This window comes from Puntigrus tetrazona, chromosome 25 (genome assembly GCF_018831695.1).
Source record: "Puntigrus tetrazona isolate hp1 chromosome 25, ASM1883169v1, whole genome shotgun sequence".
NCBI lineage: Eukaryota > Metazoa > Chordata > Actinopteri > Cypriniformes > Cyprinidae > Puntigrus > Puntigrus tetrazona.
The window spans coordinates 8,823,729-8,829,832 of record NC_056723.1 but is presented as its reverse complement, the minus strand read 5'-3'; positions in this window follow the sequence as shown (position 1 = coordinate 8,829,832).

The following is a 6,104-nucleotide window of genomic DNA, read 5'->3' as shown; positions in this document are numbered from 1 at the left end:
TGTGTACTCTAAATCCATCAATCTATCGTTATAGACATTAGTGCATAAAACAAACTGAGTTAAGCACACTGTACGGCCTTCACTGAGCTCTCTGACTCTGTGAACCCTGCAGGCTGAATTCCAAGCTCAGTGTCATCAAACCTTTGTCTTTTCATGGAAAAACAGTGTGTGAAACCAAATACGCGGCTATCGGACCACACACTTCCCGCGGTATGAATGCGACCTGGATTAAGCGAGCGTGCGGGGGTGGGTGGAGTGTCCCGGGGAGTTCAAAGGAAGCTCCGGTCATGAACACACAATAACGAGAGCAGAGCATACCCTGCTCGCTCGATCGAGGGTGTAATGAGTATTTGAAAACAGATGTGTGAGAGATCACTGCTCTTCGCTATCCCAATATTAGCGCAAACAATGTGGCGACAAAAGACAAAGGGCGTGGTCACGAGGAAGCTGACTTTCCATCAGGAGATCTTGAGGAATGTGATCTTCTTAAGACTTCTTTTGGCTTGCAAAAACTTATTATCTAGATTCAAAAAAGGTTTCATAGTTGGCAATTTGTTGTCAAACTGGTTAATGTCTTTGAATGTGTTCCAAAGGCCATGCTAATTCTAAGTCAATTAGACTAGTAATACTAGGCAGCTATTTTCAGTCATGCAAGTACAAACTGATTAAATGGTGACATATTTAAGGCTCTAAAAACTACTTGTCATAATTACATTTTTAAACATATATTTAAAAATATAACCCAGATGGTGTCAAAATTGATGCACCATGAAATAATGCAAATGAAATAAAGAAACCGTATATTCAGGTCGGCCCAGCCAATTGTGTCTCTTTATGTGGCTAAAACTTAAAGCGTTAAAACGTTAAAAAAGTATTGGGTAGGTGTAGGGCGAGCTTATAGTGTCCCAATAAGGTGGCATCCATTTAATATTTTGAATCAATATGTACATTTACATTCAATACGTTATTACGTACAGTTTTATAATGTACAACAATAATAAGGTGCAGATAATTGACACTATTTGCCTTAAGTAGTTTAAACAGCAAAAAATCTTGCCATTTTAACAGTGTAAATAGAATATAAAGCTAATTGTACTTAGTGTAAATAGCATATTGCTAAGCAAACACTGCTATTTTTTAGTGTAAATAGAATCCACTTTTATTATTTTATTATTTAAGCAGAATAAGAAGAGAAGAAAATATGCCATTTTCAAACATATAATGAGCTTATTACTAATATTACTTATATTTATAATTTTTATTGCTATTATGGTCATTATTATTGTTGCCAATAATGTTTATTTATATTAGCATTACTTATTTATATTTTTACTTTTTTATAAACCACCTATATCTGTAATTAATTACTTAAGATACTGTTTTAGTTGAATGCTTCCTTCGCCACCCGCAGACACAATGACACGCACGCACACACTCACACTCACACACACACACACACACACACAGACTTGTAATGTTGGTTATCTGGTACATATGTTTGTTTGTCCAAGTTATTGAATATCTGCCACATGTAAATATTGTCACAATTGCATTTTTTTTTCATGGGTCTTTGTATTTAGCATGGTCACATTCTTTACTTGCATTCAAAATATTTATATATATATTTCATAATAACTATAATACTACATATATTGAATGTTATTATTATCTTAATTAACTAGTTTTTATTAAATAAACCAAAACATTTATTCCAGTGTACCTGAGCATTGCATAATGAAATGAAACATACTCAAATGTGCCTATAATTACATTATTTAACCACCAATATTGACAGTGACCATATTTGGTTTGTGGAAATGTTTGCAGGTTTTGTGAGTGTGGGGTTAAAATGGCGCTGCTGTGTCTTAACAAGTTAGTGGAAAATCACATCCGCTTGTACAAAGGCAAGGAAGCACATGCCTTGGGCTGCCTTCTTATGAAGACTAAAAATACCTTTCAGTGCGCCCAATTAACCGAAACGTGTTGTAAAAATGAACTTCAATTGAAAAGATTATACGGTCATTTCACACTAAACACTGTTAAAGGGTTAAACGCTGTGTGAGGAATATAATTAATCAGATAATGGGCATATGCAAAACTCCATATTTTCATATATTCAAAGAATCTATAAACTGCAATTAATAGGGAAAACAGACAGAAGTGAGTTTTGTTGCAGTCTTATTTTAGCCAAACGTCTCCAGAGCTCTTAAACTTGATGGCGAACTCTGCAAGCTAAACATGAAGGTCTGCAGGGACTTTCAGCCGTGGAATTATAAACACACAGTCCTCAGGTTTTTTTCGGCAGTGACGGCAGGAGCATGTCGGCTCAGCAGAGTTAAACGTTTCCACCAAAACCATGTAAGGAGTTTTTAGGCTACTTTAGGAACCTAGCTTGATCAGAGACAATGTAAGGGAGAAGATGGACCACTTGCAGAAAAATGAACGGGAAAGTCACAACAAATATTGCAGCTGTAAGAATGGAAGTCCCGCCTTTCAGTTAAAGAGACAGTTTGTTTACTTTAGAAAACACAGCTAGCTTGGAAATACACTATCTTAGTATGGTCTTAGCCATATGTCAGATGATATTATAATATTTAAAACATCTTTTAGACTTAAAGCAGAAAAGAGCTCCACTTTTACATCACTCGCCTTCCAAAATGGCCGCCGAGGTAACTGATTTGCCTTAAAGGGACTGGTACGTTGCCAGCCTTCTGTACTCATGTTGAGTTTGAAAGTGCTTATGTTTCTTCCCAGATTCATAATACTGTACATCACCTTTGAAACACAAATGTTCCTCAGAGCTCCTGCCAAATATTTATGTATTTGCTCATCATTTCCTTGCAGACGGCTCCGGTCGGATGTGCTGCCATCCAGCAAGGGTAGGCTGGATGAATCTGTGACTGATTGGTTTTCAAACCTACGGTTGACCGCTCATCTCACTGTGGAGAAAAGGGAGGGTTCGGTTGCTATGGCATCATCACACTGTACATGTTTAAAGGCGGGCACTTACTTTGCGCTTTCATTCTCATGAGTATCCCAGAGGAAGTACAGTGACCAATGATGATTCAAAAGCAAGTCCTCTGAAGCATCTGTGATCTGTTAAGAAGACACTGAGCACTGGGGTGACACTGCTTTTGTTTCTAAGACAGACATAACAAGATGACTATTCAATTGGGATTTATTTGGAAATCATTTTTTTAGGTGTTCTGTTTCACTGGATCTGGACTCCATCTGTTGTGTTGATTTATCATTGTAAGATGTGGTTTTGTTATGAACAGATGTACTGTATATATATTCGAAGTGGATCAAAAAAGACAAGAACAAATTTTGGTTTTAGTAAAACTTCGATAAAAGGCTTTTATCCACTTCAACTGTTTACTATTTATTAACTTTTTTGACACATTTCAAGTGTTATAAAATTATATATATATATATAAGTCATGTTCAAATAATCTAGTCATGTTCAAATAATCTAGCAGGGGGTTTTTAAACCTCTGGAGATGCTTAAAATATATGAAATATGTTTGTGCAATAATTTTAATAATGATAATAGCAATAATAACACAGTACATATGTATTTTGTTTTACATATTTAACATTTCTTATTACCGTTTGTTTTGCTTATTGAAAGGCTTGACATTTATGACAATTATATTCATGACAGTCCTAGTATTAACTTAAATATAACAGTAAAAAGAAATATCTATTTAAATTATTATAAATTATTATAAAACAACACCAACTTAATAAATACAACATCAACTTAAAAAAGTAAATACTTTATGACAATGATTTTTATTTTGACAGTACTAGCATATAATACATATAATATTATAAATGTACATATCATGTCAGCTAAAAAAGCTAATATTTCCTTATAATATGTAAATGAATGAATACATCTCATTCACGATGTAAGGGTCTCTGTCTCTCTCACCGAACCTGATATGGGAGTCTCTCTCAGGCCTGCCTCAGTGCTCATACAGGAAGTCATGTACAGTAGATAACAGGGAAAACAGGAGGAGGGGGACAAACTTCTTCCTGAAATGGGACGGCAGTAATTAGCCGAGACCGGGGAATAGCATTTGTTTTCTTTGTGCAGCTGAACATGAAATTAAGGCTTTATCTGGAGGTAACAGACCATTGGTCCCAGGGGTCAAACTCATGGAAGTGGACTCACTTGAGTGGATCACAAAAGGAAAAAAAAAATCCATAGAATGTCTATTTTACACTTTATATGCACTGGAGTTATTTTAAAACATAATACGTTCATCTTATTTTTTAATTCATCATTTTTTGTTTCTGTCTCACTCATTATGTTCCTGCTCTTGCTGCATTGTATCTCTCTACTAATACCCCTATCACTCTGTCTACACCAAAGAGGGAGTCCCGAGGAGCTGTAAGGCTATATAAAGCCCTTTGCTGCAAAACTCCACCAGTTTTTGCCCATAGTCTTCCCACAGTCAAGCTGCCAAGCCGACACACATTTTCCTGGCTGGAGTTCAGGAAAGTGCTGCTCCGAGCTGAAGGATGGAAACTTCAGACTGCCTTTGCCTGGATACAATAAAAAACACACAAACACAGGGTCGGGTGATTCAGAGTGATGCAGACAGTACCTTCTTTATCAGGAAAGGGCTTACCCGGTGGACACGTCCCTTATCAGACTTCTGTTCTCATTAGCACCAGATACGAGCCGTTATAAACACATTGTGTGACATATGACAGCCTTAACTGCATTCAAGTTCAATTTTTATATCCATCATTTCTAATGCCAACATATTACAAAGCTCAAGGGAAAATGTGTTTCATTTTGTATCCCTCATTTAAGCGCAGTGAGTCATACTGGCCTCATAATACAACATTCCTGTCTCGCACAAATGATACAGAGGACTCGGCTCAAATACATGCTGCCATTTCACTTCAAGGTTGTATGCGGATGACAAAGATTAAAGGAACCTGCCCTGGACTAAGTTGTAACATAAATAAGAACCCAGATGGCTGTTTAAATTAGGGCACTGCAAAGCGTGCAACTACATTTTAGAAGTTTTTTTTGTGAAAAAAAGTTGTCGAAGATAATAAAATACGTAAAAAAAAAATTACAAAACACTAAAACAGTTTCAAACATTTACCAAATTTTCACCTGTTATATTAAATGCATTCACAAGATGAATTCACAATATCTGTAATATTTATATTTGTGTTTTTTTTTTATTATATATCCTCTAACACCTAGATCTATCTGTCTAAATATAAACCTTGCTGGATATGTTGAGTAGACATATTGTTGCTCTTTCTTTTGGTTTGATTGCTTCTATTGTCCTCATTTGTAAGTCGCTTTAAATGAAAGTGTCCGCTAAATTATGTAAATGCACACATACATTTCTCCAGCCCAATTTTCAAACTTTTTTTGCACTGATCTCTTCCGATATTCTTTCAGAATACAATCCTTTTCCAGGCAGGATACTGTACAAAACGTGTAGATCTTGTGGAAAAATGAGTGGATGTGACCAAAAAACGTAGTAATACGAACCCTCGCAGAGCTCCAAACCTGAATTACGGAAGAGAGGGAACTCCCTGACTGAGTGTTTATGGCCAGGCCCATCCAGGAACCCAATGTGAGGAACATTCTGTCAACACACGCCACAGCCTCCCGCCACACGAATACACAATTCCAGTTCCCACAGCGTTGCCATGACAGCAAAGAGCCCATTACATAATGCTGCGGTGACCCACTCTTTCCTGCAACGGACTCCAGGCAGGATGTGTTGGAGTTGTGATGAATGTAAGCTCTCTGTGAGATTTTCCCCGATGTGCCACGTGCAGAAATGAATCTGAGATCATGAGATTACAGGAAAAAATTAGGTATCCAGGGTAAAATTAGTGGGGAAACAATGTTGTTAAAGTGATAATTAACATTTGACTTTCTATATGTTTTGGCCCTTAAAATAAGTCAGTGGGGTCCAAAAATTTGTGCTTGTGGAAAGCAGAGACTTGCGGTCTGGTTCAAACATGAGTTTCTCTCAAACGACTTTGATCCTTGCAGAAGCACATGTGTTTGACATTAAAATTAAGAGACGATAAAGCGATACAGTTAACGGCAGACA